This window comes from Gossypium raimondii, chromosome 1 (assembly GCF_025698545.1).
Source record: "Gossypium raimondii isolate GPD5lz chromosome 1, ASM2569854v1, whole genome shotgun sequence".
NCBI lineage: Eukaryota > Viridiplantae > Streptophyta > Magnoliopsida > Malvales > Malvaceae > Gossypium > Gossypium raimondii.
Window position 1 is genome coordinate 41,542,961 of NC_068565.1, and position 15,218 is coordinate 41,558,178.

The window sequence follows — 15,218 nt, forward strand, 5'->3', positions numbered from 1 at the left end:
TCATCACTGATGATGGCTCTTGGGGTTCTAAACCTTGTGAACACATGTTTTTGCAAAAACTTCATTACAACCTTAGCATCGTTTGTCGGATATGCCTCTGCCTCAACCCACTTAGACACATAGTCTACTGCTACTAATATGTATTTGTGACCAAAAGACGGAGGGAAAGGACCGAGAAAGTCAATACCCTAAACATCGAATAATTCTACCTCAATGATGTTTGTTCGAGGCATCTCATTTCTGTTGGTGGCATTTCTGACCCTTTGACATCGATCACAACTCTTTACGTAAGCATATGCATCTTTGAATAGTATTAGCCAAAAGAATCCGGCTTGCAATACCTTGGCTGCAGTACGTGTACCTCCGAAGTGTCCCCCACTTGGAGCTGAGTGACAATGGTATAAAATCTTATGTACTTCATCTTCTGCCACGCATCTCCTGATCATTTGATCTGCACACTTTTTAAACAAATACGATTCTTCCCATAAATAATACTTCACATCGTGAAGAAACTTTTTCTTTTGATGATACGTCTTATCAATCGGCATCAAAAAACAAGCTAAAAAGTTAGCAATATTAGCAAACCAAGGGGTATTATGGACATGATTTACCTTCAGTATGTGTTCATCTGGAAACGTCTCTCGAATTGGTATAAGAGGAGAGTTCCCTTCTTGCGGCTCTAATTTGGACAAGTGGTCTGCTACTTGGTTTTCCACTCCCTTTTGATCTTGAATTTCTAGATCAAACTCTTGAAGTAGAAGTACCTATCGGATCAGTCTCAGCTTAGCGTCTTTCTTGGCAAGTAAATACTTAATTGCCGAGTGGTCCGTATAAACAATCACTTTGGTACCTACAAGATAAGATCGAAACTTGTCAAAATCAAACACAATAGCAAATAAATCTTTTTCTATTACCGTGTAATTCAGTTGAGCTTCTGTCAGAGTCTGAATCGAATAGTAGATGGGATGAAAAAATTTGTTCCTTCGCTGACCTATGACAGCTCTGATCGTGAAGTCACTTGCGTCACACATCAATTCAAATGGCAAATCCTAGTCTAATGTGGCTATTATGGGTGCCGAGACTAATGACTCTTCAAATCGTTGAAAGCTCTTAAGCACTCCTCATCAAATTTAAACGCCGTGTCCTTCTCCAATAATTTGCATAAGGGTTTAGCAACTTTGGAGAAGTCATTAATGAATCTTCGATAGAAACTGACGTGGCCGAAAAAGCTCCTAACACCCTTTATAGATATTGGAGGTTGGATTTTCTCAATAACATCTACCTTTGCTTTATCTACCTCAATTCCATTTCTTGTTATCCGATGCCCTAGAACAATACCTTCTCGTACCATGAATGACACTTTTCCCAGTTAAGTACAAGGTTTGTTTCTTCACATCGCCTTAGTACCTTGGCTAGATTGGCTAGGAAATCATCATATGTATCTCCAATTACTGAAAAATCATCCATAAAAACTTCCAAATATTTCTCAACTATGTTAGTAAAAATAGACATCTTACATCTTTGAAATGTAGCAGGTGCATTACATAAACCATATGGCATGCGCCTCAATGCAAATGTACCGTACGAGCAGGTGAATGTTGTCTTGTGCTAATCTTCTAGTGCTACTGTAATTTGATTATACCCCGAGTATCCATCGAGAAAACAATAATAGTCTCGACCTGCGAGTCTATCTAGCATCTGGTCCAAAAACTACAAAAGAAAGTGAACTTTCCTAGTTGCCTTGTTCAGCTTTCGGTAATTGATGCAAATTCTCCATCCCGTAACCGTTCTAGTCGGTATCAACTCGTTATTCTCATTTTCAATGTCTGTGATACCTCATTTCTTTGGCACGCACTGGACTGGACTTACCCATGAACTATCTGAGATGGGGTAAATTATACCCACATCTAACCACTTGATAATTTCTTTCTTGACTACGTCCTTCGTGATGGGGTTCAGTCTTCGTTGTCCATCAATCGTCCCTTTTTTTCCATCTTCTAAGATAATTTTTTTCATGCATACTGATGGACTAATTCCGTGAATATCAGTTATGGTTCATCTGATAACCTTCTTGAATTATTTCAATGCCAGGATGAGTTTCTCTTCTTGCTCAATAGTTAATTCTGTTGAAATAATCACAGGTAGAGTAGAAGAGTTACCTAAATAAACATATTTCAAATGTGAGGGAAGTACCTTTAGTTCTAATTAAGGTGGCTCCTCGATTGACGCTTTTGGTTTGACATAATCCCTTTTCTCTTACTCCAAAGACTTAAAGCAGGATTGCAGATTAAATCCCCTTTGATTAGTTTCTAACAAAGCTAGTATTCATCCTCCTTTTCATCATTTGGAGGATCTGATGTCAAAATTTGTTCCAATGGGTCCTCAACATAATTGAGTTCCTTTTCCACGATTAAATCCTCTAAATCAGACACTGCAGAATAATCATCAACTGTGTCAGAAAATCGCATGGACTTAAAAATGTTAAATGTTACCTGATCATCCTGAACACGCATAATAAGCTCTCCCTTCAGCACATCAATAAGGGTCCTTCCGGTTGCTAAGAATGGTCTTCCTAGGATGATTGGCACCTCTTTTTCTGTTTCAAAGTCTAGAATCACAAAGTCAGTAGGAAAGATAAATTTGTCTACACGTACCAATACATCCTTGATTTTTCCATTTGGATGTGCTAAGGATCGATCTGCTAATTGAAGTGTAACCGTAGTAGGTCTAAGTTCACCTATCCCTAACTTCCTAAATATTGACACGGGTATCAAGTTGATACTCGCACCCAAGTCATATAGTGCCTTACCATAATATGTTGCTTCAATATTGCAAGGTATGGTAAAACATCCAGGATCCTTCAATTTTGGGGTAGTTTGTCTTGAAGATATGCACTGTATTCCTTCGTTAAGGCTACCGTCTCAAATTCTCCAAGCCTTCATTTTTTAGACAGGATATCCTTCATGAATTTGACGTAGTTCGGCATTTGTTCAAGTGCTTCAACCAACGGGATGTTGATATGAAGTTGCTTGAATACGTCTAGGAACTTCTTGAATTGAATTTCCTGCTTCTGCTTCCAAAGTCTTTGAGGGTAGGATGGTGGAGGTTTCTTTACTGGAACTGGTTGATTCGTTTTCTGTGGCAATTCTGCATCTAACAGAGTTATTAGTTGATCAGAATTAGCTGGTTCAGAAGTTACCTTGTCAGATTTTGCAGATTCAATTTTCTGTGAAACTGGAATTTCAACACTTGGTTGAACTTCCTTTAAGTCTTGAGCATCAACTGGCTCATTCTCAACTTCGACGGAATTAGGCTCTAAAGTCTTTCCTCTCCTCAATGTTAATGCTTTACAATGCTCCTTCCCTGGATTCCTCGAATTCTCCGTATCACTAGGTAAAGCACCATGTGGTTGATTTCTGAGTTCAGTTGCAAGCTGGCCCACTTGATTCTCCAAATTCCTCAGAGAGACATCATTTTTCGCCATGTATGCCTTCAATAAATTCTCTAGGCTATTGGATGGTTCATCTTAGGTTGGTTTTTGAGCTTGTTGGGAAAAACTAGGTGGCTGGGTCGATCTAGGTTGGACATAATTATTACTGGTTCCTGCCCCTTGGTTACTCTAGGAAAAATTCGGCTGGTTTCTCTATGATGGGTTATAGAAATTGGATTGCAGCCCTTGCCTTCCTCGATTTTGGTTCTGGTTACCCATGTAATACATAGATTCTGGGTTCGATGGACATTCTTCGAACAAATGTCCTTCCCCATAATAAACACAGGCTACATTTTCAAATTGATTCAGTGGTTGTGCTGCAAAACTATTACACCCATTAGTAGTAAGATTTTTTAACATTGAGGATATTGATGATACTTGAGATGCGAGTGAAGTAAGAGTGTCTACTTCACGTATTCTAGCGACTCGTCTTCTTGACGCTGCTCGATTGGTTGGCCATTGATAATTGTTGCTGGCAATCCTCTCAATGATTTCATAAGCCTCATTATATGACTTAGAAAGGAGAGCACCATTAGCAGAAGCATCCACTACCATTCTCGTGTGAGCATTGAGACCATTATAAAATGTCTCAAGTTGTATGCAATGTGGGATTCCATGATGAGGGCACTTCCGTAATAATTCTTTGTACCTTTCCCACGCCTCATACAATGACTCATCATCCATTTGTTGGAAAGCAGTTATCTCATTCCTCAACTTAGCATTCTTGCTAGGCGGGAAATACTTCATAAGGAATTTTCTACTAACTCTGGCCATGTTGAAATTGAATTTGGTGATAATGAGTTCAACCAAGCTCGAGCTCTGTCCCTTAGTGAATATGGGAACAGCTTCAATCGTAATACATCTTCAGGTACTCCAGCTAACTTGAAAGAATTGCTCACCTCCATAAACAGTCTTAAGTGTAGGCGAAGATCTTCGATAGACATTCCACTAAATTGGCCCACTGTCTGAAGCATCTGGAACATGATTGGCTTCAACTCAAACTATTATGCTTCAATTTAGGGTCTCCTAATACCCGAATTAAGATCATGAAATACTGGCACAACATACTATCTCCAAGCTCTATCCCTATCATCAGAAATAAGGATAGAATTTTGAGTAAAGTTTTCTCCGTTTCCTTGATTCAGATTTTCGAAGTTCACTCTTCAGTCCTTCTCTGACTTGCTTGTCTTCTTCGCTGTCTAAAAGTTCGTTCAATCTCAGGGTCTTCAGGGAGTAAATTGATGATTCGGTCAATACTTACAAACACTTGAAATAATCATAGAAAAATTAACTAAGTTAAAATTTGAATAGAAAAATAAACCAAAATGCAAAACTAACAACTTCACAAATAATGACTTTTTTAAAAACATAGTCCCCGACAACAGCGCCAAAAACTTGGAATGACGGAAATGTGCAAGTGCACACAATCGCAACAAGTAATAAAGTGACAAGTAAATATCGAGTTATCGTAACTGTGAAAATAATTACTTATGAATTCTATTTAAAATGCTTTGGTGAAGAAAAATACTTTGTTTGAAGAGGGTGATTAAAAACTAAGATTTTACACTAAGTACACTAAATAAATAAATCTTAAATGCACGATTTCAAAATACGATTTTAATCAAGATGACATAATTGTGTTAGATTAATTACATTTGTTAACTTAGAATTATTAAACTCATGTTTATATTGTTACGAATAAGTTCACGGCAACTCGGTAATTTGCTAACTTATGAACATACTCACCTACAAAAATCCATTTATCTCTTGACTATATCCCTATGTCAATTCAACCGATTAAACAAATCTTAATAGGCAAATATGTTATTGCACATACATACTTATTAAATCGAAATAAACTCTTATACATATCCCTATGTCAATTCAAACAATTAACTCGATTTAATAAGAACATAAAAGACTATGTGAGGTAACAAAATATCCTTACCTTAAAACAGTTTAATCACAATAATCTTGCAAGTTATGCAAGGCAAATGTATCGTCAGATACTGTTGCTAATCTAACCCTCAGCTACCTTAGATGATTAAACATGCACTGATTAAGTTCTGTGTCCATTACTTACAAGTTCAATCCATTTAAATAATTAATTCATTAGTTACCTAACGGTTGTAATGCAAGAATAACTTAGTCATGATTTTACTTAATCAAGCATCTTACCGAGGCCTATAACAACATAAACACAATTTCAATAATTTTAACAAACGAAATGCAATCAACCTAACATGAATTAAATTCAAGATAAATTGATTAAATTAACCATTCCAACAACATAAATATTCATAGATATGTTCAGCATAACAACAACAAAAATTAAAGAGATAGGGAGCAAGAATCAAATCCGGTGTTTTTCCGTGGCTTGGCTAGTTGCTCCGTTCTTCCTTCTCTGTTGTCCTCGTCGACCAAGGCTGCTATGAAAATTTAATTGCTGCTCCAAATAGCTGATGAATGCCCCTTTTTCAAGAGGAGAAATTGACAAGAAAGAAAGAGAATTTTGGAATGGAAAAGAAGAGAGAAAGTGGAGAGAAGAGAGGAAAGATGTGAATGCTTGAGGTGTGTTTTTCGAATTACCAGCATAAGGGGGTTTTTATAGCTGAGGAGGGCTACTAAAAATAACTAAAATTATCAGCCAAAGAGCCCTCCCTTGGCCTGCCACACATGTGGTAAGGTTGATAGTTTCAACTTTGCTAATTTAGGCTTGGGGTAGATCTATAAAGCCACCAATTGTGGAGGGGTTTGAATGCAACTTGAACAAGTATTCAAGGGCCTCTTTGCAAGCTTAAATAATCAGCTAATAAGCTGATTTGGGTCAGCTCTTGGGACGGTTTTTGGGCTGTCCATTTCTTGGTCAGTTCGGTTCACTCGGTTCAGTTCAATTGGACCACTTTTTCATAATTAATTAATAATAATTTATTAACCCAAATTAAATTGGATATAAATTAAAATTAATTATACTATGAATTAATATATATAATTTTGGACCGTCTTAGGCTGAAATTTAGTTCGCCTCTATACTTCAAATTGCTTCTCGGTGTTGCGTTTCTAGCAGTGTCCCCTTTGTGCAAATCTATCTAAAATAAAAAAATTCATCAAAATTAATTATAAAATTAACTAAAATTCAAAATTTTCATAATTTAAGTGCACTTTAATTATTTTGTAAAAATTAATTATTTTTTTGATAAAAATTTTATCGAAACGGGATGATTTTAAGTTAAAAAGGGTATGTAAAAATGTGTAAATTTTCGTGTTTCCACCCCCAAACATTTCTAGTGCCCTAATTTTAGCCCTAAGATATTTGGTAAGTGAGAAAATTGTAATAAAGTCCCTTTTTACATATTGTTGCAAACATGTCAAGGCATAATTAGGGTTAACATTGAGCTTATCTTTTATAATATTTTGCCAACCATTTTGCTATTATTTTTTTTTATAAACCTTCGGGCAAAGGTATTTATTTGCTATGTCTGGTTAACAAGGTCATTAGGGTAGAATTTTGAGGCCCATAAGTACCATGCGCACTAGGCCTTAGAAACAACCTTCAGCCTCCTATTATCATATTTTGAGAACTTAATGAAATACTTCTTAACCCTACCATACTACCTAACAACCTCTTTGATAATTCCTTTGTTAGGAAATATTAAACCCTTTTCAAGTTTGGGATTTACCATGTGTTTAATATTAAACTCAGGCCAACTTTGGCCATCTAAGCCCGAGTCATGTGCATAATGTAAATCCATAGATTCATTACTGTCAAACAATTGATCTATAGTAATATCATCCATGTTCATGCCATCTAAGTTCCTACTAACCCATTCACATACATTCATCCCAGATGTGTCCTTTTCATCATCACTAACTTCAAATTCACTTCCTACAAACTTTAATCAAAAGTATCATAAGAAGAAGCTTCAATGTCAAAAGTTACTTTAGTTTCTCCATCACCTTCAAACTGAACATCTACCTCATCGTTATCAACAACTTCTTCATCAACTTTAGGTTGATCTTCACCTTCCCCTACATTTTCTAACCAATCATAACATAAAAAATGGGGTATAAAGTTTATTTATTAACTAATTTGTCCACAAACATTAATGGTAGACAATAATAAAGTGATAAAAACAAAATATAAAGCATAATGGTCCAATTTAAAATAATAAGTATCACTTAATATGAACCCAAAGTCTAATTAAGTGATATTATATGTAATGAAAATTCTTAATAAAATAAATACAATTAATATTGTTTTATGTTTTATGTAGAAACACTATTAATAAAATAATTACAATTATAGTTATTTTATATTAATAATCTTTTATCATTTTATTTGAAAAGAAACATGAACTAAAAATTGCATCCATGATTAGATTACTTTTATAATAATTAATCATATATGTAATATATGTAGTTTATCTTAGGGAGTTTTATTATTTTAATTTATCTAATTATATTCAATGAACTTATAGTTAATTAATTTTATTTTATTTTTATCACATAATAATTAGTAATATATGAATAAATTATTATAATACCAATTTAGTATGAACAATAAATGGTGTTATTATCATTAGTTTAAAAGTTTCTCAAACTCGTGTTTATATATATATATACACATATATTATAGAAAAACTTGTCTATGATTTCTTTTTCTTTTTGGTAGGAACCAACATTATATTAAGAAAAAATAATCAATGGTTTGGTACAAACAAACCCCTTAGTATCTTGCAATAGGGAAATAAAATCTTTGGAGGTGTGCTACAAATACAAAATAAAGAACTAGAACATAACTAGTCTGAGGAATCTAAAAAATTGCTTCTTAATCGTACTAAAACATCTATGCATCTATTTCCTTTTTTGAAGGTGTGCTTGATAGACTTAACTCCGCATTAGTCAAGCATATTTTGCATTCATCAATCAAAGTGGATAATACAATATTAGAGTTGAAATTGTTAGTCATGAAATTTGTCACTATAGTAGCATCAACTTCAATCTCAATGTTAGTAATGTTCAATCTTTTTTCAAAGTTTTGGCTAATTCAAGTCCATCCTTTATAGCCCATTACTCAACTTCCACACTTGTTGCTTTTGGAATATGTCTATATGAATTGATAACCCAATTTTTATGATGATTATTAATGATGATACCAATTCTTGCACTACCTAAGTTTCCTATTGATGATTTGTCTGTTTTGAGTTTAAAGCTTTTGTGTCTTAAGGCTTTCCAAGAGACTAGTAAAAAGGAGCATATAGGCTGTCTTCTAAGGGTGGTCAAGTGTAAAGAATTTTCCAAACCTTGCCAATTATCTTTAGAATATAATATTCTATTGAAGATTCTTTCAAAAAAACAATGAAATTGTGATGAAGCCAAATCTCCCAAGCTAAGGGTTTTTGGGTTTAAGAAGCCAATCCATGGAAGAAATATTGGGATATAGTGAATTACTATGGTCAGTATTTGTAGCCAAAAAGTGTTTGAAAATCGTCTAGAAAATCTTCTAAATTTGGTGAAGAAAAAATTTAGAAATATTCTAAAATGGACCTTTGTTGCGACATCTTAAAAAAATAAATTTCATCAAATAATTATATGTAATGTCATGTCCTGGTTTATTTTTATCTTTACACGTTAGTTAATAAAATGAGTATTTTGGTTTGATGGTTAAGAGTTAGTGAATTTTTCCTTGGAACTGAAGTTTAATTTCCTTCCCTCGTGTAATTTTTCTTTTTCGTAATTTTCCTCTTTACCCTAGCTGTTGCCGCCCATGCTGTAGCCCTAGGTGTATATTGTATTTTATTTTCTATTCAACCTTTTTTTTCTATTTTCTTCTTCACCTTGTTGTCCCTCTCTTCCTTCTCCTCTCATTCTCTCAATTTTTCTTCCATCTTCTTCATTGTGCCACGCCCTAAAACCCTAGTTTTGACCATTTTTATGCCATCCCTCTCTTCCTTCTTCATCCACTTGTGGCCTTCACATCACTATTGCCTCCTTCTCCTCTCAATATTTTATTTTAGTTTACTTCTTTTCTTATTATTTTGGCTGAATACTTGCTGGCATATTTTTCACCATTGTCTCCCCTTGAAACCTTGTATTCTCTCTTCCATTGCCATCGCCCTAGTGACCAGCCACCACTATTGTTGCCACCCATTTGTTTCTCCTCTTATTATCCCTCTATTTTTCTTTTTCTTCTCATTGTTTTGCTATTGAAACCATTATTTATCTTTGGCCGAATATTCTTTGGCCCTTTGCAAGTGATCATTTGGTTTTTGATTGTCTGTTATCACAAATCTAAGATCCGGGAAGTGTAAGTTGTTTATTAGTTAGATTTGATCACATATTTCTTTTCTATTTCCTCTACAATGGCTGAATCTATCAAGAGTCCATGGCCGATTCTCACACATGTTTTTTTTGTGTTTTTTTATTGAAAGTTCAAATCCGAATCGCTCGGATCAATAGTGACATTAGAAGTTATACGCATCTTCGTATTAAGCCGAAATAGTATAAGTAGTAACACCAAAAATCAGATTTGAATTGCCATTATTTCTCTCTTATCAATCCAAACCTATGTGGTGATCTAAAGGTTAATTTTTTACTTGTGTTTTGTGTATGTTATGTAGAGATCTAATTGAGATCTTGTCAAATTTAAATATAGAAGTTGCAGATCTAAGTTTAGTGCTTCAAAATTTCATTATATAGGTGTGGGTCCTAACTTTGTATGTTTGGTGATTGCTGAAAGCATGTATGTACTTTATTGTCTTTGGGCGAATGTTCTAGGGCCTTAAAGAATAATTAACCAAATCTGTAAGTGCTACAAGGGTTAACCCATTGTATGCCCATTGCTATTGATTAATTGGCTGATTGTATGTTATTACATGTCTTGTGCTGTTAAGTATGTTGATTGTTACTGTATAATTGATTGCATGTATTGCATGCCACTGATTATTACATTATTTATTACTTGCATTAAAACATACCATTGATTGATATTGTTGCTACTGAATGCATGTTGAACATGCCATCATTATTGAAATTGATATTGATAAGCACGATATGCAACACGACTGATATGACATATTGCATTGCATGGGGATTAAGACTAATTAGAGACAGAGGAGTTCTGTGGAGTATTGACGGTTTATCCGTAATTTTATACTGGCAGTTAATCTACAACCCTGGAGTATTGTTTGGAGTACTGGCGGTTTATCCGCAAATTACTAGCGATTTATCCGCAAATTAATGGCAGACTAATTGCAAAAATTGTTACTGGTGGTTTATCCACATTGAGCTACGACTCTTATTCTTTTGGTGTTCGAATGATGAGTTCTAGGGGATTCATGGTATATAGGGGATGGATGAGTAGGAAATATACATTGTTTTCATATGAGCATGCCCATGTATATATACTGTATTTTTATGATGCCATGCTCTACTGTGATCTCAGAAATGTTGTTGGCTATATGATTTTTTGTATGTATATACACTGTTTACTATGTTTAAGACTCACACTAAGTTTTTTAAAGGTCATCACCATAATTTTATCCTTACAAATAATCCTTGAGGTTAGGATTGGACACGACATTCGGAGGTTGTAATGGCCCAAATTCAAAGTTATCGGAATAGTGGTTTCGTAACCACAAATCCGATTTAAAGATAAATTTATTTTAATATTTTTGCATGAATATTGATATGATAGGAAAATCGTATGAAAATATCGATAGAAAAATTTTACCGATTTAGTGGTTAGTTAGAAAAAGAAATTATTAAAGAAATTGGGTAAAAATAAGGTATCGAGACTTTGATCTCGTAAAACCGAGTCAAAAATAATTTTATAAATAATTATGAAATATTAGTAATATGGTATAAAAATTTCGTTAGAAAATTTTAATGTTTGGATAGTCAATTACGTAAAAAGGACTAAATTGAAAAGGTGTAAAAGTTACTAGAAGGATTAAATAGCTCAATTGTTAAATGAGGAGGGACATAAATTGAAATAACCCCAAAATGAGATATTTTGGGCGGCAATAGCTGAGAAAAATCAGGAGAATTGAAGAATTAAGGGTAAAATTGGAATATTGCAAAAATTGCTTTAAAAGTTAGGACTAAAGTGGAATATCTAGAATTCTCTTCATATTTTCTGCATTCTCATCAGCCAAAAACGTCCCAAGGGTTCCTTCAAGCTGGTTTTTCATAATTTTTGCACCAAGTGAATTAATCCTTGCCTTTTTCTTGTAATTTTTGTGTTTCTAAGACTTTTACAACTAGGTCCTATTACTAAATTCATTAGTTTTTGATTTTATGAATGAATTTGAAAGTTGCTATGAATATGTTCTGGAATTTTATGATGAAATAGGATGAAATTTAAGCTTTAATTTGTTTATGAGATGATTTTATTAGGTAATTTCAATAGAAATTGTTTTGTAGGACCTAATTGTGAAAAAGTTTGGAATTAAAGTCTAGTACTAAAATTATGATTTCCAAAGCTTATAAAGTGGTTTAAAGTGATGGGATAAAGTGTTAATTGAGAAAAATCATCTCAATTGAGAGGTTAATTGAGCAGGGATGAAATTATCATTTATTGAAAGTTTAGGGAAAAATGGTAATTAACATCATACACTAAAACAGTTTTGGACAGCAGCAGTAGTCCAACTTTGAAAATTCACCAAAAATTGTACAGATCAAATTAGAGGATGAATAAAATATGAAATTAAATATTGTTGAGTCTAGTTTCTCATAGAAGTAATGGTTTAATCAATGGAATTGTAAATCATGAGATATAATACATTTTGTTAGACAAGGTTAGAATGAATTCAGGTTCCCCTGTTCTGACTTTGAAAAATCATTAAAATTTTAAAAAATTATTATGAGTTATAATTTATATGGTTAGAATCCTTAATGAGTTTATTTTTAGAAGAAACAAACGGAAACATCATCCAAATTCTGTACAATGAGATAATTAACTTTTAGTGAAGAGGGGTCGGAACTGTCAACAAGTGAAATAGGGGAAACTTTAAAGAATAAAATGTACTTATTGGCTACGGCAAAAATTCTGAAAATTTTATGGTAAGAAGATATGTGAGTCTAGTTTCAGGTAAAATTAATGGATCTTGATTTGGAGTTCCTTGGCTCAAGATATAAATAATTTAGTGACTGTGACTCAGTGAGACAACTTTGAATGCACTACAAATAATAATGGAATTATATAGAGAATGTTACATATGAACATGAAAAGTATTAGATTAATGATTAAATTTATTTATTTAGATCCGGAAAATTCAAATACGAAGCTAGATCGAGGAAAAGAAAAAAGTTCGGGATTAGTAGATTTTTGGTTACGAACAAGTGTCGAGGTAAGTTCGTGTTACTTGAATTATATTCATAAATGCTTGAAATGTTTGTTATTGATGTGGATATGATTTGGATGTTTATTGTATGATAACTGATGAAGTTTGATATTCTTGATGAAAAGAGGAAATAAATCCCGGTTGAATGAAAGGAAGATTCGATGGATCTCTGAAAAGGAATTGACGGTAAAAAGGATCTAGCCCAGACGGGTGATCCTACCTGATATAGCCCTCCCGAAGAATATGTGGAAAATGGATTTAGCCCGGACGGGTAATCCGAATTAGGGTCTGAATTTAGCCTGGACTGGTAATTCAGATCCAAGCTCATTAGAGTAATTGTCGTTGCAAGGGATTTAGCCTGGACTGGTAATCCCGACAATACTCTATGAGTTTATATTACAGGGATTTAGCCTGGACTGGTAATCTCGCTGTAAGGATGAGGTTCGCGGGAGTGTGCTCTCTGAAATGGAAATGTGCGCACATGAATATGAATTGACGGACCCGGATTTGTACACTAAAGTGTACCTCTGAAAATCCATCGAAATTCCGAGAAATTCAATGGGATAAATATGGAAAAATAACAAGGAAATGGAAATCATGGAATTGATGAGCTCATCAATCATGATATATATATTATTGATACATGGAAATTATTGAACTAACTTGAATGTTGAGTTTGTGCATGATAGGGGAATAATGTGTTGAATGGATGTATGAATGTTTATTACATTGTATGGAAAATATTAGGTAAGTATAATTCTTGTTACATGAGCTTACTAAGCACAAAGTGCTTATCCTGTTTCTTTTTCCCCTGTTTTGTAGTGTTAAGAGCTCGGAGGTCGGATTTGGTCGGAGAAGCATCACACTATCAACCTCAAGATCTCTGTACATAAAGAAACTTTATTTTGGAAATCAATGGCATGTATAAGCTAGTAAAGTAGATGTTAATGTGGAATGAATGTATGGTTAGCCATTGGTATGACTAACAAAATTTTGGTTTTGGCATGTGATGAGATTATCTTATGAATACAATAAATCTATCTTGAAAATATGTTGAAATGGATTGGTTGTGTTGGCTTGGTCTCGGTTTAAAACTTGCAGGGAGGATTAGATATTTATAAAGGGTTATATTGAGTTTTAAAAAAAATCAGTAAAATCTGGTAATACCTCGTATCCTATTCCGGCGACGGATACAGGTAAGGGGTGTTACAGAGGTCTTGTCTAAATTTTATTTAATAAAGGACTTTTAGATTTAACTTAATTTTTAATATGGTTTTTGAGACTATAATTCTGTTAATTTTGAACTGTGGCATGAGTTTGTTTTTAGTATTTTATTTTCATTTCATTAAACATCGTATAAACTGGTCAAATGAGAAATAAAACTAAATTTGGCATATTTAAGTTTAAAATTAAGAGGCATCACATTTACTGTTGCGTAATAATGAAATGAGAGTTTAAAAAAATAAAAAGGCAAATTGACGAAATCAACTAAGTTTTTCTCAAATGTCATGACACTTATTAAAGTGGACTCTTAAATTAACTTGATTTAATAATTTGATGTTTTGATAATCCCAAGGCAGTTATAGTAAGTTTTCCAAAGGTTATTAAAAAAGAATGTTTCAACTCAAATTGGTTTTACTAGGCCATTTCGGTGGCCAATGTAGCCTTCAGGATTTGACCATAATGTCAAGGCTGCAGAGAGGAGCCAATGTCGTAATACCCTTTAGGAAGGTGCTCAAACTTCCCAATCAACTCAAACTAAAGTCTGAGCTCTTCAAACTTTTAACCAATTGATCTTCCCAGGTACTGTCGAACTCACAGTTTCTTAGAGAATAAGATCTAACTTGAAGAATAGAACATGGGAAAAAATCGAGACTTTCCCTGGAAAAGAGCCTTGCATGATCCTTTACAAGCAAACTAAACATTTTCAACTCTCTACATTCGAATTCTAATTGCCAAATGATTGCAATTATAATTACCCCAAATATAGAATCCAAACTTAAGAAAAATAGAATTAATTTGAGTATAAGGGAAAATTACTCAAATAAAATACGCTTAAGTTTCATCTAAGCTTATGTATTTATAGAGGAATTTATTTAAGGGTTTAATTCTTAGTTTGAGTTTTAAATTAATTAAAGTGGAGGAGTCATATTCCAAATAGGACTTTTCAAGGGGTGTAGTTGGTCACATACCTCCACCCTTTAACCTTATTAGGCTAGTTGAGCCGATCTTTATCCGGTCTAATTTTTTGAGCTTACTTCTCTTGATTTAAATCAAAAGTTAAGCGTAAATATTTAATTAACTAAATTATTAAATATTCCTTCAAATTAATTATTAATTAATTTTAACTAAATATTTTAGTTAATCCAATTCTAATTTTGATA

At 33.5% G+C, this 15,218-nt stretch overlaps 1 non-coding gene across 1 annotated transcript; it reads left to right on the forward strand.

Moving 5' to 3' along the window:
* The first annotated feature begins 4,100 nt into the window (after positions 1-4,100).
* Positions 4,101-4,207, forward strand: LOC128032644 (small nucleolar RNA R71). Its single transcript, XR_008188891.1, has one exon. It is a non-coding gene; the product is annotated as a small nucleolar RNA R71 (small nucleolar RNA).
* The last annotated feature ends 11,011 nt before the right edge of the window (positions 4,208-15,218 follow it).